The 24,924-nt window shown below is 37.6% G+C and overlaps 1 long non-coding RNA gene across 1 annotated transcript; it reads left to right on the top strand.

The window, feature by feature from the left end:
• Positions 1–726: 726 nt before the first annotated feature.
• LOC125182227 (uncharacterized) lies at positions 727–18,796 on the top strand. The gene is made up of 3 exons (XR_010833353.1): positions 727–1,059; positions 3,548–3,704; positions 17,839–18,796. It is a non-coding gene; the product is annotated as an uncharacterized lncRNA (long non-coding RNA).
• The last annotated feature ends 6,128 nt before the right edge of the window (positions 18,797–24,924 follow it).

The following is a 24,924-nucleotide window of genomic DNA, read 5'->3' as shown; positions in this document are numbered from 1 at the left end:
ACACGTTTGCATAGGGGGGAATCTAGAGCAAGATGAATGTCAGGAAGCATTTGAGGAACAATTTTTTATTTTATTTTATTTTTTTTTACTGGGATGTGTTAGAGATTTTGTGGATGGAGTGTTTTGTGGGATTGGGCATGAGAAGTGACAAAATTGGATGAGCCAGGGACTCTCTGGCAGGAGAAAAGTGGCTGAAGAGCTAATTACTGCTCTACAGGTGATGCTGCTTCCCACCCTATACGGGATGCTGGCTGCCCCATCCAAATTTTCTGTTTGAAATTTAATAACTGAAAGCCAGGATAGACCTCTGCATGTTTTTATCTCCTGATTCATTTTCTCACGTTCATAAACTAGATTGACTGCTTGAATCTGAATCTCCACCAGTCTCACCCAGCTGTTATAACCCTGTCTCTCAGTTATATCCCACTCAGTTCCTCTTCTGGTTTACAACCAGCTAACAGGAACCAAAATGAGGCTCAAGAGCTTTGTTGGTTTATCTCAGGCACATGAAAATCCAGTAACAAAGTCTTAAAAGTTTATGCCAGGACATGGCACGCATGGTTTTAGATAGCATTTTGTAACCTCTCCAACCCTGGATGAAGGAGAACAATGAATCTAGAACAGCTACTGAATATAAGAAAAATACTAATAGATCCAGAGCCACATTTGTCTGTAATAGATGCTACCAATATTATTTTATTCTAACTCAGCAAAATCACATTTTAATTAACAGGGAAAATATAAGAATTTGGACTAAAATAATTATGATAAATACAATTCAAGTGCTGTTCTGAGAAACATGCGAAAACAGTATTTAACTGGAAAAGGAAAGCAAAGTAAAGAGAATAGATATCCTTGGTGAACACACCCTGTTCCACCTTTTACAGTGCGAGGATAATAATAATAATAATAAGTGCTCTTTACATTTTTATAGGCTTTTTATACTGAGAGAAGAGGTTGGAAGGGTCCTGAAAGAAAAAGACTGCATGCTATTTCTTTCTGCAGCTTTGTCTCTGTCTCCGGAACGAAAAATACCTCCATATTGTGCATCGCTGCCAGGTATTCACCTCTTTGCATAACTATGCTGTTCCATTAATGTCTGTCTCTTTGCTGGCACAGTGGCTGTGTCTTCTGAAAGCACCAAGCAGAAAGAGAGGCACTCTCACTCGACTCCATAGGGTATGCAGCATTAAGGCCTGCCGTGCCTGATTGCTCATTAATATTGTATCTTTAGGGCAGCAAGGCTCCTGGCTGGCAGGTAACAAAATTGTTGGAGGTGCTGACTGAAGCTGGAGCCAAGAAATGGAGTGGGACAGGTGGAGGTCTGTAAATAAGGACACTTGGAGTTTATCTGCATGATGCAAAAGCCGATCCCGGCCAAGACATGAGCTGAGCCAGTGCACATGTTGTCCCTGGATTTAGCAGCAGGTAACCACAGCTTGTGCTGATGTTGTGCATGATGATCAAAGGAGCTAATTCAGTTTTTTTTTGCTGGAGAAGTTCACAAAATATGCAAAGGCTCTGAGGTCAACCAATTTCTGACTGCTGCAATTCATATAAGTTCACTGTCATTTCTGATTTCCGTTTGCTAATCTTGTCTCACTGCCTGTGGCCTGTACATATCTTGCACACAGCGTCCCTCTTCTGAGCAAGATTTCTTTCCAAATCTGATCATTTTTAAAGATCAGATTAAGTCCTGTCCTTAGGAAAAAAACAAACTAACAAAACAACAACAACTAAAAACATGTTTAGGACTTTCTGAATATCTTACTCTTTGCAGAAGATGGCTTGCATTTAACTAGTTCAAGGTTGACCAAACTGTAGATCTGTAATTCCATTTTTTGGCATAGCATTTCTTATGCTTTTGCTCTGGTAACTGGATTAAAATAAAATAAACTGGATTAAAATATAAAACTTTATACTTTTAGTTAACAACTTCTCAGGTTGTTAAAAGTCAAGGCTCACTGTTTGGATTTGAAATGCAGAACAGTTCAGGTCTTATTTTTCTTTGATGCCTATTTTGTGATATCTACTCTACTGGTTCAACATAACTTGTAGGTCATTTGAATTTGACAGCATTCTGTATTTGTCTTTATGTTGATGTACATATGCTATGTATGTCAATGAAGAATTCAGCATGATCTGTATGATAGTCTCAGTAGATGTATTAAATCAACACTGTCAAACAGTGATTATTTTTTAATGCAAGTTCATTAATGAAGTACGTATATTTGCTTGGTTTATAGGTAGTGGTGTTCAATGGCATAGGTTATTTTCTGTGTAGCTAAAATGATTATTATAAACATTGAATCTAAGAAATCTTCTATGGGAATTAATTTCCAGACAAGCCAGTCTCTGAGGACATTCATTAAGGACACTGAAAAAGTCTGTTCTTTACTAGGAGTGATCAGCGATATTACTTCAGGTTGATCAAGCAAACTAGCAGCAGTTCTTCAGAAAAGGAGCTGGGAATTGCAGTGGATCATTTTTTTTACAAAAAAAAAAAAAAAGGCAAACGTTATGAGAAGATGTGGAAACAGGAGAATTATTCATGAGATCAGTGGAATAAGTCTTTACTCGTTTTAGTGGCAGTTTTTGAGCACCATGCTTTAAGAATGGTGAGAACTAATCAGAGGGAGTCCATAGGCAGAGAACAAGATTACAGGTCTAGAAATCATGACCTACATGAAGAGACTGAGTTAATTGTATTAGTTAACTTTCAAGGAGAAAAGACATCAGGGAGACATGATAGTCCAATCTTCCAGGATGTCAAGTGCTGCTGAGTAGTATCTTCTCCATGCCAGGGCAAAAAGTTAATTGGCTTAGATTGCAGCAAGGGAAATTTAGGCTAATCATAAGACTAATGATTTCTAATAGTTTGAAATAGGCACTGGAACAGATCATCTGAAAAGGTTATATATTCTCTGTCACTGCACGTTTTTAAGGCCAAGACATATATATCAGAGAAATGCGGCAGAGGTGCAAGTGGTCTTCCTTGGCTTAGGGTGATGATTTTGCAGCCCTTATTGAGGGCTTCCACATATCTTGTTCTTCAACCAATACATACCTCTTTGTACACACAAAAATAATGTGTATTTTGACTCTCTTCAGTTTTGACGCGTAGCTTTTCTTCGTGCTTCATAAACTTAGCTGAGAGATCCTTTCAGTTAAAAAATGTTCTCAGTGATATTTTCAGAAAGGTTTGTCCTAGGCATAGGAATTCACCTGTCCAGCTGCCTGTGAAAGATGGAGAAACTGGATTTCACATTCGTGGTGGAGGGGTTTGGCCTTTTCTGTTTGCACACTGTATTATTGTACTACCATGATAAAATAATAACATGCAGATTTAGTAAAGAATCAAGCATGCATATGTTTCTGTGTTGCTGTCTTGATAGAAAAGAGTTTTACACAAATAATAAATAATTTAGCTTGCACAAATGAATCTTATCTTATGATAACAGCAAATAATTTGTTCATGTCTTATGGTTACTCATAGGTTATTAAGCTATTTAGAATACCTTTTCTAAATCTTTATCTTTTTTCACAGATTAAAGTTTTCTTTCCCCAAGGAAAAAAGAAAAAACAAAAACAGCTTCGATAACAAATTCTCTGATGACATGAAAACATTACTAAAAAACTTCAATAACCTCTAGAAACATAAATGGAATATAAGAGAAACATTCCTTTACAAAAGTCAATTGGAGGTAGGTTTTTGATACCATTTGTCAAATCTATTTTGTTTCTAAAGTGAGATGTAAGTTAATATTGATTGCCATTTTAAAATGTAGCTTGTTGGCTGCTCTGTTCCACTAAGCTGCCAGCATTGTCATTCTTAAGGTTTACTTTTTCAGTGCTCTCAGATCACTGAGGCTACTGGAGCATGTTAGAGTTGGTAATAATACAACCAGCTGATAAACAAAAGCTGTCAAATATCAGCAAAGGAGACTGGAGGGGAACAGTGAAATAACTACCTTTGTCTAGGCTGTGAATATGTAAAAAACAACAATTAAAATTTGTTTAAGGAAAAATACCTATCGTAACAGCAACAATCTATCCATGCTATTAATTCTTTTCCCAAGATGCCAAGGTTGAGTAAAGTCCGTCTTTAAAAAAAGATATTGTTTTTGGATTTTGCTATCTGACTCTAAATTATAAAAAAAAAAAAAAAAAAAAAGACTATCTACTATCACTCTTTTCAAGTATGAATATTTACCTCTCTGCCCTTAAATGAAATGGATTAGTTCTTTGCGTCTTCCTTGTTTTCCATTGTGTCTCACTTGCTTCTAACTGGAAGTGCCCTTAATATGCAGTTTTATGAGTAGGGAAGTTATTCTAGATCTCTTTTGTTGCTTTAACATTTGTGTCTCTGATTCATGCACAGCTGGAGTGCCTTGTGACTCACATCCTCGGCTCTACAGGCAGAGGGGCATGAGAAATTGTTCCAATACAGCGTATCATAAGGTCGCCAAGTCTCTGATCTTAAAACTTTGCGAAGGCAGGAGAGCAATCAGAGCCCATTGTAGAATTTGGTCTAAAATGATAGGAGAACAGATCCCAGATAGTGCAGTCCCACTTCTCTGGCAACCCACATGTAAATAAGGTTGGTGCTAAAAATGATGCAGCCCTCTATGTGGACATGCAAAAATGCAGGAATTTGAGTTCCTTCATCTGAGCCCTGAGCTGGAAGCATTTCCTTCACGGGCAAAGGAAAAGATTAGCAGATAAAATAATCTGCCTCATCCTGTCAAATGTCTTGACATACCTGACACACTCTTACAAAATGCTGTGCTTCCACTGAATCACTGCTTTTCAAGGGAAGATTGTTAAACTGGAAATTTTATTGGCTGGCAGAACATCAGGAAGGCATGCAGCACGTCACTGTCTAGCCAAGTTAAAACTCCAGCCTCCTTCTCAGATCTGTCTTTTATTTATTTTTCTATCCATCAGGACAGGTTGCTTCTTACAAGGGGAAGGTACAGGAACACAAGACACTTGTCTGTATAATGTGAAGGCTTTATTAGCAGATATACTTTTCACTGTCTGCTGATTAATGGGGCAAACAGCCCTATACTCCATATGGTTGCAAAATTTATATTACTTCAGTGCCCTCAGAGAAACATCATCCTAAATGAAAAATATCACAACATGATCTGCGTATGCATAGAGTGATTTATTTAAAAAGCACAATGTATTAACAGAGCTTCAAGCTTTGTGCTCTTTCTTTGACAGAGAGGAATTGCCATCTCAGCAGATGGTCCTGTGAATGTAATTTGCACTTGCTTTGCCAAGTGACATGAAACTCAACTCTGTACCCTTGTCCCTGTGAGTTGTCTTGTTAAGGTGTATTTGGACTGCTGGAGCTGATCTGCAACAGTCAGCTGAAGCATCAGAATGATTTAACACGTGAAAATATTGAGGAATTTTCCTGCTTAAGGGAACTTTTAAATGCACTCCTATCACTTCCTCCGTATGCTCAATCCTATTTAAATAACATGTCAAACATGCCCAGTCATCAGCTAGCAAGTGTCCCTACAGAGATTTTCATCTTTAAGTTTTCCTACATGGCTATGTAAAGATTTTATTTTTTCCCCAAATATTAACTTTTATTTTTTAAGGTTTCTGATGATGAGCTCAGGCACATGAATTGTTCAAACTACCTCAGAAAAAACACTCATTAAGAAGACAAATGCACTTAACAGACAACTCATCGAGCTGATTATATACTTTCAGTTTCACCTGCAAGAGATTAGAGTTGAATAAATTCGTGTGTTTCCCTGTAATTACATATGTAGACACCTGTGATTCCTTACTTTTCAGTTCCTCAAAGAAGTAGATCTAATTTATGATGTTTAAGTGGTACTGAATATGCATTGGCACCAAATAGGCTTCAATCTTAATCTCCCCCAGAATAAAAATAGTTGATTTAATAACAGTGGGAACAGTGAGAAACCTTGAGAATCAATTGCAAGCAATTGTCTGGCAGTATTTAATGTTGTATTTTTAACTGTGATTTAATGTTGTACTTCTAACTGTGGATATACCAATTACTGCAAGTATGGAAAGAATGAACTTGAGGCAGCTCTGCTCCATCTTTTTCCTGCTGGCATTACTCAAGGCTGCAGGAGAAAGTAAGGGCAAAGCTGGATTTCTAGATCAGAGAAAATGGCCACGCACATTGGTTTGGCTGGGACATTGCTGGTTTTTTTTTTTTTTGTTTGTTTGTTTGTTTTTTGTTTTTTCTCCCTGGTGTCAATATTTCTTTCAGGACACCCTTTTCATGATTTAGTCATTCTGGTCCTTTAGACTTCTACAGCTAAGCTAAAAATAGATGCTGTGTTTGAGGCATTAGTCTAGCTCTGTATTTCCCAGGGAACAACTGTCTAGCAGTCTTGTGAAAAATGGTGGGGTTTTTTTATTTTTTTTTATCTTTTTTTTTAAGAACAAGTGAACAAGTGCAAAAACGAAAAACTAAACATGCAGAGAAACAAAACAAAATAAATAAATAAATAAATATCAGACAAAATTCTTTCCTTTGCATGCAGAGATTTTAAAGATATTCACAACAGTAAGAAACGGGGAGTGAGGAAAAGTAGTTAAATCAAAGACTTTTCTATGGTGCTGACAGCTGGAAAGCTGGCTCCAGCACTATTTAAAATGCTTCTTAAACTTTTGTCTAAATATTTTACAATCATAAAGAAAAAGTACTGAACTTTTTTTTTTTCTTTTTTTTTCTTGTCTAATTAAACCTGGAATAGCTGTAGATATGTGGTGTAGATGTAGGTGTGCTAGTTAGTCAAATGTATTTTTATCTGGATTTCACACATTTTGAAGGTCACTTTTATTTATTTATTTATTTTTTAAAATGTGTTTATTTGCATTGTTGGTCACAATGGTCACATCAGCCTCCAGGCTGCGTGGAGTGTTTGTCATTCAGGGCATGTGGTCTCCTTAGTGACTTGACTGCTCCCTGATCAGACAGTTGAAATGATTATAGCCAGAGATAATTAAAATAACAAATAGCAAACAGTGAATAGAAAATAATGATTATTGAACCACAGTCTGTGCAGGTACAACCATGTTTGCATGGGGATACAGATATTTGTATAAATGGTTGAGGCCAAGCAATTGTGCAAACAGGCTGTTTGCATGAATGCCTATAGCTAGCAAACAAGAAGGGGAATGAACACTGCTGAAGGAGGTATAGTGAGGCTGAGTAACACAAACATTGCTCTGGTGGCAGCTCAAGTTGGTGTTACTTGTTCGGGTCACTGTGCAGTCACTTTGCTTTGGAAATCAGTTGGAAGTTTGGTTTTTAAACAGGAACACAACCAATTTTCATAATAACATTTAATCAATATCAGTCTTAATATTACAGGATTGCATTTGTCAGCTATTCCAATTAGATTCTTTTAATGTCTGTTTTAGTAAATGTTATTTTGTTGGACAAAATGAAATTCCAATGGGAAAATGTATTCAGTACTACCAATGACATATAATGCCTTGCAAGCTTTTTATATGAATATATGTATTCATGTGATGTAAGAATTCAACATGAATAGCAGTATTTCCAAACTGAAAATTATTTTTTATAGCCTGAGCATAATTAAACTGCTGTATTGTGATTTCAGTTTTATCTTATTTCTATAATTTACCTTGCTCAAATACATTACTCACTTCAATAGTTTCAGATACCAAGGTGGGAAACTCCCAGGAGAACACAGGGGGCTTGAGGCACATGGGCAGGCAGAGATGCACCTGGTGTTATAGAAATTATTTTCATTGCAGCAACTTGAAAGAAATGTCGGGAATAACATGTTTGTAAAAGCAGGCCACTGGAGGGAAGGGGAAGGAGAAAAGGTTCAGCTAGAAACAACTGGTTTGGAGCCTGCCCTGCTGTTAGTTTTGATTTCCATTCTGAGTTCATCTACCTATTTTTAATGCAGGGTTGGGTTGTCGGGTTTTTTTTTTTGATATTTTTGATGCCTAGTAAATTAAAATATTACAGAGGGCTATAAATCAGAGCTCTGGCTTAAAACAAAATCACTCGTTACTGGTTGGACAATATAAGTTTCTAAAGAAGAACTTATGAAGTCTAGAATGACACCTTTCCTGCTCTCTAACTTATTTTGCATGCCCCACGGTGTTAAAACCTGAAACCACCACCAAGTGCTAGAAAAATCTCCACCACAGAAATGCTAGCATTAGACATAACCAGCATGTCTGGTTAAGGTGAATACCAACAGTAGAATGACAACATTGTAAACTAGTTAAGTGCATTACCAAGTATGCATAAAATCTGCTATCTGCCTGACACCAGCACTTTGTGCAAGCTTCCCTTCTCTTGTAAACTGTTGAAGTTTTTAAAAGCATAATAAATAACTGAAGGTAACTTAAATCAATAGTATGGTTCTTGTATAACAGGTTTGGTATTGTATACATATTCATATTCTTCAGAACTGATTTTTCTCTATTCCTTGGAGGATGAGAGCCTCATTGTTAATCAGAATATTATTTCTGCTTATGAATTCCAGCGAATGAATCTCAAGCATTTGTTTAAAATGAAATTTTTAGCTGCTAGTCAAGACAGGTCAAATGGGAAATGAAATAAAATTAGGATAACTGATTAAAAAGAACAAATGGAGTCTATATGCATATACCCACGGCTTGATGTACTCTCCCGGAGGTTAGCTGCATCCAGATGGTAACAATTCACATGTCTTTCCTACCTGAAAAAGGAAAGAAATGCTTTTTAAATGCCATCCACTCATGTTAATTGACTATCCTGGCAGGTTAAAATATCTCTAAAATGAGTATTCCACTTCAAATTGGAATGTCTGATGACCACAGTGCCCTCCCTGCCATACCTGCAGCACCTCTTTCCACAACTTCTTTGGAAAACAAATAAAGCACAACAACCTCAGTCTGAAGAGAAATTTCTGCTTGGTGCTCAGTGTCCCTTTATTTATATAGCAGCAGGAACTACAGGCCCTAGACACTGAGATCACCACGTGCAGGATTTTCAGAAGTAGAAAAGGTAGCTAGTCCTTGTCTTAATGATTTTGAAGTTGGTGATGCCACCGAATGCTTGAGAAAAAATAGATATGTGAAGGTCAAGTGATTGGTGTAAGGACCTGGAACAGGGTATTGGCAAAACAAGAATTAGAAAGCTCTCTAGTCCCACACAGCACTACTTTAAATCAATAAATACTGGTTTGCTGTCTCTAGGTACAGCTAATGTAAGATGTTAAAAACAGTTCTAGCGATTTAACACCCAGTTGTGTGATAACCTCTGATGTTTTGAACTATGCCATTTTATCTCATGGAAACACCTTTCTCAGCTTTAAGAATTATATAGCACTTGGCCTTAAAGTCTTGATAATTGCTGTAGGTAACACCTTGGATAACTCAGCACTCCATTTGCAGTACTCCTAAATGTTCCTCTTGTAATATATGGAAGCGAGGTCATACAGCAAATGTCTGGACATTTATCTAAAACAAAGGTAGCACATTTCTAAGGGCTTTCTGTATTGCATATTGCATCTTATTTTTTGAGGACAATGGACAATTAACTATGGCAATCTTGTCATAGTTAATAAGCATGGGTGGCACTTGTATAAAACATTTCACTAAAATATGAAGGCACCTCTGTTGCACACCTAGATACTTTCTAAACTCTAAATATTTGTATATCTCACTGAAAACAATGACATCACTCATAAACTGTAATACACATACAGATGCCAAGAGAGTCAGGACCATCTCTACCACTAGAAAACAAAGGTTATAGGTTATAATGGCTCCTTTTATTCCATCTTTTTCTTCCTAGCCTATCAATTACTCAGTCTCTCTTCCTGCATATAATTGCTACAAAAACTTCTGAAGACAGATGTGCTGAACTGAGTTAGTACCTGACTCCATCTTTCCTGCTTTCACACTAGGGCTGTGAAAAAAACAGGAAAGAATTTTGGCAATTGAAGTCACAGGTGATTTTTTCTCAGTGTGATATGTAGTCTAGCTGTTCAGATAAATGTCTTTTACACTTGGCTTTTTTTTTTTTCATCATGCGTGCTATTCATAGTTGACTAAAGTTGAAAATCCTAAAGGATACTTTAAATTAGCTGTTTATACTTGGAATCAATTAAAAATATTCCTAGGAATAGTTTTTGTTGTTTTTGTTGTTTTGTTTGTTTGCTTGTTTTTTCACCTTCTACTGATTCAGTCTCATTTTGAGAAAAAGGAGCTAAATGCAACACAAAGAAAGCAAAGCATCCACAACATACCCTCAAACAAACGGGCTTATTGCAGAATGGCCATATTTGAACAGGGTGTGAAGTGGATTGTATTTTGATCTCTCTTGGTGTTTTGAGGGAATTTAGGGTTGAGACAGCCCCAAGAACAGAACCACACAATTCAGGGACATTATATTTACCATTTATTAGGTAGGATAGTGGGTTGATAGTGATTACTGTGTTAAGCTTTTTGCTGTATGATTTTTGTTCTCTGACAGTCTCAGATTTCACACTCCCTGCCCTGGCCCTGCCCTGTGCTCCAGTGAGAACCAACACCACAGGCCCAGGGGCCAAGACACTCACATCTGATGACTCGACATGTCCTGTCCTGTCCTGTCCTGGCTGGCAGCCTTGTCCTTGTGTGTAATGGTCCCACCATGGGCTTGGATTCCTTCATGGGTTTGGGTGTCTCTGTATAGATATTCTCACAGAGAGATTGTTATCCTCCCTGTTTAGTCCTTTATAGCTCAGATGACTGGTACAAACTGGCAGTGGTCATATTAACCACATTGACCAGGGCCAAGTTCTTTGATCTCCTTTCCCACAGAAACAGAATTAGTTGCTATTATTTGGGTGACTGTCACCCTCTAGCCTCCTCCACATTACGTATTAGGAGGGTGTAAAATTGCTGACATGTACCTGAATCATTAGAGCAAGGCAGATGTGCTCCAGAGCTTTTGGGTAGTGCTTCCCCATGAAAATTATCTGTGCTTTTGCTTCCAGATTCAGCTAATGAGTTCGAGCTGAGCAGATGTAGCCAAGGTCTCAAGTATCTGAGTGCGGCTTTCAAGGAAGCTTCAACTTGTGACAGTAATTTATTACTTTTATCAATTACTTGGAAGAGATGGCTGGATTGGTAAAGGAAAAAAATTGGCGCATAATACAAAGAGTAATGGAGAAAAGGGCATTATGTACTTAAGATGACTGATAGCTGATAAAAAATGTAACCTTAATTTTTTAGTTGGCTGAGCAACTGCAAACAATATGCATTTTAACACATCCAAAAGAAAGGTCTTGCATCTAGCAATAAAAAATGTAGGTGATGTCTGTTCTGGGAAGCAGTGACTTTGCAAAAGGTCTGAGCATTGGGAGGCAATACTTAGAGAAAGGTGAGGAAGTGGCATTACATCAGCGTCTGCTCCTGATGGCTAGCTCTAGTGCTGGCATTTCAAGGTGCAGCAGCAAAACAGGAGGGAGTTGAAAAAAGAGCCACGAACTTGATGAATGCCTTAGAAAAGAAGGACTCTAATAATATGTAACATACAAAAATAATAAAAAGTCTTTTGTTGTTGTAAAACAGAAATAAAACCAAGAGCCACTTCTCTCTTTAACAGGTGTAGTCTGTGAACTGTGACCTGCAACACACAAAAGAGCAATTTTAAAGAGTTTTATTTCACAGGTGACATATAGCAGGCCCTGATGTCTCAAAGTTGAAGCTAAATAACCAATGTACACTATAAATAGATATAGTCTCTGGGTGGCAAATCTATTTTTTTTTTTAATTTATTTATTTTCATGGGCAGGTTTATTAATCATTGGAAGACATTGCTGACATTGGTAGACTCAACAGCAGAGGAAATATTTATTCCAAGGTTGGATTTCTTATTTTTTATTTTTCCTGGCCACTTGACTGTAGTGTTGTGGTATTTAACAAAATAAGTTAATTCAGACAGATTTTATGATTTGGGCTCCTTTATGACCTTAAAATCAACAAAATGTTTAAAAAGACGAGGACAGGATTGTAAGATGGAACGTAGAGTGGGAAAGAAGGCTCCTTTCTCAAAAGAAATGACCTAATTTAGAAACAAACTAACAAACCAAAAGACCAGAGGTGGAGTATTAGTATAAAATAACCTGAATGATAATTGTATGGTGATTTACTGTCAGTCTGGATCAGATCATGAGAGGATGCTTGGCTGTTTATGTATTACAGACTAAACAAAATAATTAAACTGGCCTATTTTATTATTCAGTGCCTGGAAACTATATGCAAAACACCCTGTAGCTCTATACAAGTCTTATCGTGCCAGGTCCTGAGCATACCATCTACTCATTGGAAAACCTGAAGCAAATCATTTAATGCTTCTCCTGTACCAGCTTCAGTGCTACACTAAAAGCGTGTGCCTCACTTTTGGGGAATCCGAGTCAAAAACATAAGATAGATGTGAACAAACTAGCCTAGAGCAGTGCTTTTGTAATAGTGTCTGACAGCAAAACTTTTGAGAACAGAAAAGACAGCTTCCTTTGTCTTCCTTTGTCTGTCCCTTTGAGCTTTGGGACCATTTGGAAAGATTACAGTGCACTGCTGACACTGTATATTTAGTGCATCTCAAAATGGGACAAACCTTTGTTTCAATGACAGATCGTCAACTGTTCACACTCAAAGAACTTGCCTGATGTGGGGCTATTGAAGTTCATGGAAAGGCCCCCTTTGGTTTCGGGGGGCTTTGTGTCCATTCCTGTCTTTCCTCAGGTGGTAGGTACCTGCTGCTGTTTCTGACTTCAGTGAGAGCTGCAGATACTAGACATCTTAGAAAAATTGCTACAAAACTTTCATTTCTCCCCTTTTTTTAAAAAAAAATATTTCTTTACTCTTTTAAAAGCACTCTTTATGGCACAGCACATTGCAGCCATAGACCTGGCAAAATGATAACTTCAGTGTGCACCATTTTATGTGACATGCAAAAAAAAAAATTTGAGGTTGTAAAACTGGAATGAGAATGTCTTCATTAAAAATAATGAAATTGCTTTTGTTTATCATAAAAGCACAGTCCTCTCTTGTCCTTGCACACTACATTTTTTGTTCTTCGGTAAAATGAACTTTTTCTGTTTTCTAGTTGTATTTTTCTATTCATCTGTCTATGGTAACAAGTGATGTTTTCTTAATTACTCTTAACTGAAAAGCATTATTTTAATCTTAACTTCCAGTTTGGGTATTTTCCATCTTTTAATTGTAGGCAATATTAGGTAATATTCCTGGTAATGTTGGCAGCAGCACTGAGAAAAACAAAACAGCAGGAGCTGGAAAAGTGATGTTATGGACTTTGGTTGATGGTAAGGACAGGGGGAAATGGGAAGTACGCACAACAAAACTTGATTATTTTTTTTTGGTTTGTTTGTTTTGACATACAGTTCAGTGATTGTAGCCTAGTTTTTGTTTACAGTGCATTAAATATTAGACTTTTATTAGCTCTGGCATAGAAATCCAGGCCTTTTCTCCAAATGCAACTCAAACACTTTCAGCATTAATTCCATTATTTTGCTCAATATATTTGTAGTATTTGGAATTGGTTGTTACTGCTTTTGTTGGCGTTGTTAGGTATCTGCCTACAGAGTGGCTACAACATGTGATTCTTTCAGTAGAACAGTGAACTTTTGGGGATGTAACGTCTATAGATGGTAAATACAGCTCAGCTGAAATGTCTGTTTCTTCTAGCTGGCATTGACATGCGTGCACACACGAATGTATACACATCCATGTGAAAGACATATGATTCCTAATTAAGGTTGCTTGACAACTGGTGGTAGTTGTTAATCTTCTGAATTACCTTTCTATCTTCTCCATCTTTGATGGTTGTAACTTGCATTCTTAGCAATATGAAAAGCAATGACATTGCAATGACATTGCTATGACATTGCAAGACAGCCTAAGACACCACCAGCCATTGCTTCACTATCAAAACTGTCACTATTTTTGTTTTAGTCAAATGTGTTGTTTTGTCATGGCAGCATTACTAAATGGCATTAAATTATTTTTTTTTTTGGTCTGAGAATATATTTCAGTAGAGAAACAGTTAGGTGAAACTGCTGCTTTGTAAATCTTTCCACAGTTGTGAGGTAACACTTACCTTGTAGTGAAGCTTTATTTTGAAGAATGAGTGGGAACAGTTCATACAGTAGCATGAACTACTACATATCTAGCACAAACCTGCATATCTAGCATGAACTATATTTAACCTGGGGAATAAACTCTGCATAAGAATTATGCTGCAGCATTAAAGTGGACTATGTGTGGCAGTCTCTGAATAACTCTAAGGTCATCTACAGACTTCCACCAATTACCCTTGCATTAACCCCAATAACGGGATTTTAGCTAAATCTTACATTCTTGCATTGTATCCAGACTTTTCCTGAAGATTTCAAGAGATAAGCAATTTACAATTGGTGGTTTACTGTAAATTCAGTAGATACATACAAAGTCATGAAAAATGAAGCTAAGTAAAATCAGTCAAGCATAGGTATCCATGCAGTCTTAGTGTCTGTGAAAATTAATAAGATTAGGTGAAAACCGAAAAATATTTCATGTAAATCACAAAAAAAAACTTTATGTGATTTTTCTTGACTTTCTAGACAAGAGGCATGAATGACAGACTTGTGTAAGAAATTATTAGCTCATATATTTAATTCTCTTTTTGTGTCGAATAAAACTATTGGAAGCCTGTTCTTGAGTGTACATGGATATAACTGAAAAACTTCATTAAAGTCCTGCTGATTATCAATAGCTGAGCTTCTTATTAATGTATGCTGAACTGAAGTTTCATTTCTTATGATTCTGCTACTTTTTTCTTTTCCTTCTAGTTTCAGCAGATGGATCATTAAAGGGTCCCTATAGCATAAACTTATTTAAAGATTTTCCTGACTGCTTTGGCAATAGAAAGAGACTTGGAATTTAGTTTTTAAAAGTCAGTATCTGCTCATTTAATGTAATTACAAAACTACATCATTTTAAAAAATGAGACATTAACTCTACATTTATGATATTTAATGTTCTCAGTGTGCAGATGGAATGCATGTAAATGTGAAATTTTAAAAATGGTATTTCAGAAATAGTGTACTTCAGGACCTTCTGTACATGACTTAGGGGAATCAGTAGCAAATCCATTCAAAGGTATGAGTTATGGATGATAAAAATATAGAGAACTTGTCTAATAAATAATGGCACTAAAAACCTCTTCCATAGTTCATATTTCTAATGTGAAAATGTACAGTCTGGTGTGACTGAAATATAAATTGCAGCTGTGTGTCTTGAGATCATCTCTCTTGTGGGGAGGATGAAGGGCTCCTCCTTGGCCAAACTGATGGGAACAAAAGTCAAATGTTTCTACCCTGATGGCCGTGACACTGTGAGCTTCAGGTTACCTCGAGCTCCCCCATGTCCTTGCAGCCAGGAGAGCTTAGAAGAGTTAAATTAGAAGACACCAAGAGTGGGAGAGAACAAAGCATCCTGCCAATTTTCTGCCAGTGGTCAGAGCAACTGTTTAACACAGTTTTCCTTCTCTTGGTGGACCTTGTTGCCTTCCCACAATCAGTGACTTCTTGCACAGCTGTTACACACAAGGGTTTCTGTCCATGACTCTAAAAATTTTATGAAATGACCTAAATTTTTGACCACCAAAATATTCTGTTGTTTTGATTTCCTACCTGTGGCGAATAGCTCCTTTTTTTTTTTTTTTTTTTTTTTTTCCTTTTTTTAAGCTCGTCACCTTTTGATTATTTTGCAGCACGTTCTGTTTTGTGCCTTGAGAGAACATGAGCTGGCACCTGTAAAAGTGCATGCTGCACAGAGGCTAACACTTCTGGGAGGTCAGGATGGTCCTACAAGTTGTGCAGCTGAGCAGACTTACTTATTTGGCCTCAATGCCGCACTACTAATTGCTAGCAAAGAGGATTCGTTATATGGTCCATTACACCCCATAAAGTCTACAGCCTTCTCTACATTGTCCTCTTACTTCTAGTTGTATAAGATGTCCATAAACAGATTATGTAATTATCCAATAAATAATATTCATCCATGCACTTGTACATGAGTGTGAATATCAGTGGAGCATCAGCAAACTGGAGATACTTTCACTGGCCAAATGCTCTGATGACACTGACCAAAAGGAGAGGTCCTTCAAGAGGTGTTAGGTGCAGAAGGGCATCTTCAGTGATGATGCTCTTAGGTGATTAGAAGGGCAATGTTCCTCTGTGCTACACAAACAGAACTTTCTAGCTTTGAAAGAAGGAGAGGTAGGGCAAGGACTGGAAGTTTCAACTTGGAAAGATAGCTTGGAAAAGTTTCATCTGAAATAAGTGTACCCCATATTAGGCAGACTGTGGAACTTAGATTCAGGAATTGCATTGCCATCAGATAAAGCATAAGAGAAGGATGAGAAATGGAGCTATGTTTCGACAAAATTTGCATAAAGTAAATATGGCTGGAAAACATTATCCTAATGTTCTTCCATTGGCTAGTGCTTTACAATCAGACATCAGAAAGCTTGTAATTTAGGGAGCCATTTTGGCAATCCTACAAACCCAATCTGTGTTGGTAATACAATGGGGAAGTGTAAATTGTAGTTCACTACTGAACAGTTACTTTGGAGCTAAATTTATGTAGTTTAAAGTGCTAATGCCTTGGACTGCCATGCTGTGTACCTCCAATATCACCCTCCAATTTGATCTGATTATAGCAGACATCTCAGGCTCAGTTTTGTTTAATGGTGATTTGAGTTGGTGCATAGGTTTTAGTCATATGAAATTGCTGCTTATTAGCATTCAGGTCTACTCTACATGTGATAATAGGATCAAAATAAGCAATCATAACGCACTATCAAGAGGAAAAGTACTACAGAAATAAAAGCCCAAGGGGTCTATGTTGTACTGTTTCTCTTTTATATAATTCATAGACACTTTTGCAGTTGCAAATCTCCTATAATCAGAGAAGAATCTGTCAATTTAAGGTGATACTTTAAAACTTATTTGTCATCCTGGAGACTTTAGCTGGCCATTGGTATTTCTTGTAGTGAGAAAAAGATGGGGAAAAGTTATTATATTCAAAAATAACTATTATAATAAATATATTTACACATCCTCTATTCTGACAGTTGCTTGAGCAGTAGAGGGATGTTCACAAGTGATATAGTCATAAAAAGAGAGGGAAAAGAACTGGCAAGAGACGTTTATGTGACTCTTGATTCTACTGCTCTGCTGGCTGAGTCAACCACCAGTAAAACTCTACTTGGAAAAGCAGGCAAAATTGTTGGGAATTTTTTCAGCTATGTGAATACTGTCAGATGCCTAGTTAAAGGTTATATTTCCACCTCTATTGGCATAGGTGGTATTAGAAGGAAAGGGGAAGGAAAACTATAACAGGTAGTTAACCTGTTAAATTCAAGGCAAGAATTATGGGCTTATATTTTTCAAACTGAAAATGCATTTTATCATTTTCTTTTCAACCTGGGACTTTTTCTTTCTCCTCTCCTCTCCTCACCTCTCCTCACCTCGCCTCGCCTTGCCTCGCCTCCCCTCCCCTCACCTCCCCTTGCCTCCCCTCACCTCCCTTCTGGCCTAGCCTCGCCTCTCCCTCACCTCCTCTTTCTTCTTCTTCTCTTTGCTTTTCCTTTCTTTGCTTTCCTTGTAAATGGGATCAAAACTTTCAATCAATTTCAGAATGTCCTTTTTGCATATTTACTGGATTATAAAAGCAAACCCAAAGAAATCTGAGATTGACATTTCCAAGGTAGCTTGTGACTTTTTCTCCCTCTTTTCCTCTGTTTTGTCTTCATAGGGTGAAGAGGTTGAGAAGTGGAATTTTAAAAATGAAATTAATACACAATACAGGATCAAAGAAGTCAACAAAAGAGAACACCACACGTTCTGCTCATAAACTGTTCCTTTCCATTATTAATTGACTAAAGCATTTTACTCATTTACTAAAGGATATTAAGGTGAAAAATGCTTATCGACAGATCTTATTTTCATTTTTTAAAATCTGAAGTATATTTATTCCCTATACAGAAAATAGCTTCTGCTATCAGTCACCTTAATCTCACATTGTTTGTGCTTCAGCAGTTTTTGGCACTGCTGTAATTATCACTTCTTTTTTAATAAAGCAGTTTTATTTTGATGCAGAACTAAAGCCTAAGGGATGACCAGAAACAAGGAAAGGTGGTTTGGGAATTGGCATGTATTTGCATCAAATGTTTGCAAGGAGTCATTTACATTTTATTTTATTGAAGCGGGATGTATGAAGGCTTTTAGACTTGGAATTTTACACTGTAATTAGCCTTGCAAAGGAGAACTGTATATTCAGTGCATTTGAGCTGTGTGGGAGATCATTACTTTGCAAGGTGAGAGCTTGCCAGGCATAGTGGTTACTTCCCACCCTGCACCTAAGTCTGTGACATGTAGTAGGTGTTTTCATTATGGCGTATTTCCAAAACTGTCATATGTTTCTTTCATGAATAAGCAGGAATTGCACTCTGCATATTGACTATGTGTAGAGTTTGTTGGGACACACTCTAAGGTGTTGCTGTGAAAAACTTTTAAAGCCATCTCAGTAATTACTTTTATTACTCATAAAACTGTTCCTGGCTCTTATATTCTGTGGAGGGTAGTGAACACCTGCAAAGGAACAAGAAGAGCCATTCAGAGTTGATTGTGGAGGTGAATGGGAATCCAGAACATAAGCTACAGCATGATTCACATGCTGAAGATGGTCCTGTTAGCAATGCCACAGATGCTGATGCTGCTTTGGATACTGACAGTGATGAGTGGTGTGTAATATCTGATAAAGATTAGACGTCTCAAAATCAAAACAAAGCTCTGGTACTGTAATCCCATGATACCAAAACACCATTTACAAGCTGTGACAGTGAGATAATTGCCCTGGGTGTGGTTTCTATTTACTGGAATAAATGATGATAAATAGTTAATCTGGCTGGACTTTGACTGGGGGAAAATGGAATACTCATAGATATATTTTTATATTATCACTGCTGTCAGAAGATTGAAGAAGTGAATAACTATGCATTTTTGTGTGATATGCTAGCAAAACAGAGTCAGCTGGGTACAAGCAAACACACTATTGCCTGGCTTCACTGTGACTCCCCCACTATATTTGTTCTCTCTGTTATATCCAATGTCTCTCATCCACAAAACCTATACTAGATCCTTTCCTTCTTCTGCCATCTCCCATATACATTATTATGTCATTCATGACTTTTCCATAATTTAAGAATTTTCTCTTGACATGAAGATTGTATTATCATCTTAAGATGGATTTTAAAAGGAGAAAACATTGTTCACTGAATCCACTCTTATTGTTAACTTGGTCAGTAACATCCATGTGAAATACTGGGAGATAAACCAAGAAATGTGATGCCCTTCCATCACTGTCCAGGCGTCTCAAAAAAGCAGAGAACCAACACTTCCTGTTGTCCTTTCTTGCAGCCACATATGAATGACCAAGCTACTCCAGGTCATGTAACACACCACACTGGGAAGGAGAAACTTTCTGGGAGAACAGGAAGTAAAGTGAGGACATATCTCTTTTTCCTTTACCATCCTTACATATTCTTAGCCCATTCAGGTCATTTTAGGAGGGGTCTACAAGGAAGATGGTGTTGAGGAATGGGATAGAGAAACCCTTTGATACACCCGAAACATAAGGAAAGCACATTTTTTCCTCATCATTATAGTGGCAAATATAATTTGGATTGCAAGGCTGGCTGAGAAGCTGGTCCTTATTTCCTGCATTCAGGACTTTTGCATTAATCTTTATTTTTCAATTGACTTATACTGTTGAGCAGTACATGAAGCTGAGTTTATAGGGAGTGTATTGACATGACTTTGAACTGGGGATTTAAATTTAAATTGCAAGAGTTGTCTTTAGCTCTAGGATAAGCATTGCATTTATAAAATTAAAAGGAAAAAAAAAAAGAGAAAAAACAAGACCTGTATCCTTAAAAATATGTCCATATTTACCACAAAAGGGGAAGATGTACATTTGTCAAAGTAGTGTTAAACACAAGAAGTTGAGTTGCCAGGAGGAACATATTTGTTATGACAGGCAAGATAAATTATCCACTGTCTTTAACCAAGTAAATACTGAAGGACTGCTCATTAAAAATTCAACTATCTATCTTCATCCTATGTGCCACAGTCCTACAGTTCCAAATTTCTAGGTGATGAGTGACTGAAAAGGCATTCAGATAGGAGACATTGTTTTAGGCTTTGTGTATTTTCACTCTACAGGCTTTATTGGAGGCTGTCCCATCATGATTAAACACAAAATGTTGTTCCTGTGCAAATCAAAATAAAAAATAATGTTTCCAATTAAAGGAATATAGATAGAAAAAATGTTGCCGAGATGAAAGGGGAATATGAATGAAAAGGGAAGAAGGAACTGTGCTTTCACTTGTTTGGAGTGTAACAATTAGTGTGATGAATTGAAAAAGGAATCTGACTCTCAGGAACAAGCATTATAGTCTGAGTAAATAGTAGAAATGGACCTGTTGAAACTGCCCAGGTTCCATTTTTTTGCAATACAGTCCTGGTGACTCTCCCCACCTCTTCTCCTGATTCTAATTTTGGTGTAGAAATTAGAAAACATTTTTTCTTGAGAAAACTTTTTCAGCTAAATTTTCAGTTTATGACATCTCTTTTCCCCCATAAATCTTTCCATTTTGAAGGCAAGGCAGCTACTTCACCAAAGAAAAAGTTAATTTCTTAGGATCATGGATTTTAGTTTTAGTTTTAGTTTTTTAGCATTTGAATCCAAGTGAGTAACAAAGGGAAGAATAACATCCTTGAAGGCTTCAAATTGTACATTTTGCACAGCCCTTCAGCCATTGCAGGGATCAGAACATGCTGACCAGATAGAAGCATCAAAACACACTTCTCCTGTAGTAGTACAAATGGAGAAGTATATTGTTAAATTGAAAGGTGCCTCTTGCAGAATAAATCTCAATGCATGTATTGCCACTAACTGAAACAATGATTTGTTTGTGTCTTCAGCTGAAAATTCCTCTGAATTTTCTTATTATGGTAAATACTTCTGTGCCAGAGGACAGTGAGCATTTCAGTGCAGAATTCATATTAGCTTAGCCTGACTATACTTTGGTAACGCATTAATAGAATTAAATACAAGTGTATTTGAAAAATATCCTTGTTAAAACCCCTGTTAATTTCATACTTGCTTTTCTCAGCACTAAGAAAGGAAGAAAAACTTTCATCATGACAGTTATTTTGTGTTGCCTAATTTGCTGTCACTTAGCGAGCTGACATGCCCATCTGAAGCCATTTCTGAAAGACTTTTATATAAAGGAAAGTAATTGCATCTAGATTTTATTATTTTATTTTATTTTATTTTATTTTATTTTATTTTATTTTATTTTATTTTATTTTATTTTATTTTTAGGAAGAAAATATATGATTTCAAAGTATAGTTAGATGCTTAAAGAAAGTAAAGATATAATAGTATCTGAAAATGTTTTCATGTGCCTTTGAAGGGTAAGATTAACATCCTCAGAAGGAACAATCTTTTCATAGAGAATCCAGTATTGTCCAGCAGAGAAATATTTTGGGAAACTCACTGGTTTCTGCAAATTTGTTTGAAAAAATAATAGAGATTTTTTTTTTTTGAAAGACTATTATACTGATTTTTTAAAAATATTTTATTTATTTTATTTTATTTTATTTTATTTTATTTTATTTTATTTTATTTTATTTTATTTTATTTTATTTTATTTTATTTTATTTTATTTTCAGATGGCATCCTGAGTTTATTCTTGAGAGCAGAAAGTTCATTATTGAAGATGTTGATCAGGACTCACAAAGACAGTGGTTGTTGTTGGTGCAATCTCTGTGCTGAACATAAGTGCTCAGGTGATTGTCTGACTTGAGGGATCTCCTGGTATTGATAAGGTGCAAACATATATGTTCTGCAAACTGGAGAGTACCAGGACCAGGTACTTTATTCCTGTAAAGCCCAGGTCTCTTCATATATCAGTGTGCTGGAGGGGATGAAAAAATATTGCATTCCTAGTTTTTAAAACTCTCTTTTAGTGTGGGGAAGCTGTTAGGAGCTGTGGACTTGCTCTGTGCACTGCTTCTGTGTTTTATCCTTTGCTGAACACATGCACAGCCAGGGATTAAGGGTTTAAGGTCCTGCCCTCCTCTTCAACCCCTGTAAAAAGATGACAGATTTTACATTTTGGCCCAGGATATTCATGTAGAAGATGTGGACGTTTCTCAGAGTTAGCTAGCTTGGGGTGTTTGTACCTTTGAAAGAGAGACAGAACAGAGGGTGGTGCTAACCACAGCCCATGTAGCTGCTGCAACAAAGGTGCCATCATCCATGAAGATGAAGTTTATCTATCACTTTTTTTTCTTTTTTTTTTAAGGTCTACACAACAACAGCTGTGCAAGACACACCAGAATCCTTTTGTTGTCAGCTCCTCTTCTTGACAGACAGCCTGTGCCAAATAACAAAGACGTCAAAACAGAATGTTATTTTGTGAGGAAAACCAGGTGCCTGTAGAGAAATAAATTGCTAGTTTACCTGCTGTTTAAGGCATATTAATAATACAGTAACTTTGATTTCTTAAACTTTAACTAAATTCTGTATTCAAAAACTGCCATTTTCAGTACATGCAATTGAATCACACTCCCCTCTCCCCTCCAGATTTTGTCTCTTAAATAATTTTTTTGTGTGTGATTGTATGACAAGAATCAGATATCCTCCCACCCCTTGCCAATGTACACTGTATGTTTTAGGATTTTTTCCTGGTTCTTCTTGTATTTTTGAGTGTTTTGACAAGTATATTTGACATTTGAGTGTTTGACAAGTATACATCTGTGGCCCTTTATATGTATTTTTATTCATCTATTCACGGGCTCAGCACAGGTACTAATATCCATCATTGTTCTGGCCTGAAGTTAAAGCTAGACTCTCTTCTCTTGTGGGTTAGCACAAAGAGAGATACCACTGATCACTTATTTAAACAAAACCACTCTTTTCACCGATGTGAGTGCTATCTTCCAAAACTCAGACTCATCTAATCTTCAGTTGGCAGAAAATCTCTAGGACCTTACTATCTTGCAGGATGAGAGTGTGGAACAGGAAACTACCCACACATTAATGATACTCCAGCTCTTACAATGTTCCTTGAGGATTGCCTGAATGCATAAATAGTCTTTTGCTATTTTGAACCTTTTCTTAGTGCCAGAGTTGCTACGGCATTGCTGCGTGTGCATTCAGTGACTTAGTTTCATGGCAAGTTTTATTTTCCTTATCAGGGTTTCACAGCAGTCTGTCTCTGGATTTTTTGCTCTGTTACAGTTGGGTATCTTTGTATGGACATAGCCCTTCAAAATTGTGAGATTGACTCAGGAGGATTGAATAAGCCAAGATTTTTTCATGGCATTGTCTTCTGTTCCTGCTCTCTACTGAATGTATAGCTTTATGAGCATCAGAAAAGAGGCTTGCTTTCTGACGGTTTATTGTCTTGTTAGAAGCAACAATTTAATGCTGCTTGGCAGGATAGTCAAAATTCAATTTTACAGCATATCAGAGAAGGAGAGACAGATTTCAGGAGGGGTGATGTCACTGTGGCTCTACCACATCAGAACAGGACATCTCCATGGGCCGGAGGTGGGGTGCAGCTCTCAGGTCAGTCAGTCTCACCTCTGTGCCTGGCAAGATCATGGAGCAGATCCTCCTGAAATTCTGCTAAGACCAATGGAAGACAAGGAGGTGACTGGTGACAGCCAACATGGCTTCACTAAGGGCAGATCATCCCTGACAAATCTGGTGGCCTTCAACAGAGGGGCTACAGTATTGGTCGATAGGGAAAGAGCAACTGACATCATCTGCCTGGACTTGTACAAAGGCTTTGACACTGTCCCCATGCCCCCCATGATATCTTGTCTTTAAATTGGAGAGACATAGATTTGATGGATTGGCCACTTGGTGGGTAAGCCATTATCTGGATGGTCACACTCAAAGAGTTGCAGTCAGCAACTCACTGTCCAGGTGATCAGTGACGATGGGTGTTCCTCAGGGGTCAGTACTGGGACAGGCGCTGTTCAGCATCTTTGTTGGTGAACTGGACAGTGAGATCGAGTGCACCATCAGCAAATTTGCTGATGACACCAAGCTGTCTGGTGCAGCTGACACACTGGAGGGAAGGGATGCCATCCAGAGGGACCTGGACAGGTTTGAGAGGTGGGATGGTGTGAACCTCATGAGGTTCAACAGGGGCAAGTAAAAGGCCTTGCACCTGGGCCAGAGCAATCCCAAACACAGATACAGGCTTGGTGGAGAATGGATTGACAGAAATCCTGAGGGGAAAGACCTGGGGGTGTTGGTTGACAAGAAACTCAGCATGAGCCATCAATGTGTGCTTGCAGCCCAGAAAGCCAGCTGTATCCTGGGCTGCACCAAAAACAGCGTGGCCAGCAGGGTGTGGGAGAGGATTGTCCTGCTCTGCTCTGCTCTCATCAGACCCTACCTGGAGCACTGTGTTCATCCCTGGGGCCCTCAGCAGAAGAAGGACATGGAAGTATTAGAGCAAGTCCAGAGGAGGGCCACAGGGATGATCAAAGAGCTGGAGCACCTCTCCTACAAAGACAGGCTGAGGGAGTTGTGGAGCCTGGAGAAGAGAAGGCTCCATGGAGACCTTATAGCAGCCTTCCAATACCTGAAGGGGGCCTACAGGAAAGTTGGGGAGGGACTTTTTATCGGAGAGGGTAGAGACAGGGCAAGGGGTAACAGATTTAATCTAAGAGAGACTAGATTTCAATTAGCTATTTAGAAGACATTCTTTGCTAGGAGGATGCTGAGGCACTGGCACAGGCTGCCCAGAGAAGC

This window comes from Anser cygnoides, chromosome 8 (assembly GCF_040182565.1).
Source record: "Anser cygnoides isolate HZ-2024a breed goose chromosome 8, Taihu_goose_T2T_genome, whole genome shotgun sequence".
Taxonomy (NCBI): domain Eukaryota; kingdom Metazoa; phylum Chordata; class Aves; order Anseriformes; family Anatidae; genus Anser; species Anser cygnoides.
The sequence above is the reverse complement of the archived record's forward strand: the minus strand, read 5'-3'. Positions and strand labels throughout refer to the sequence as shown.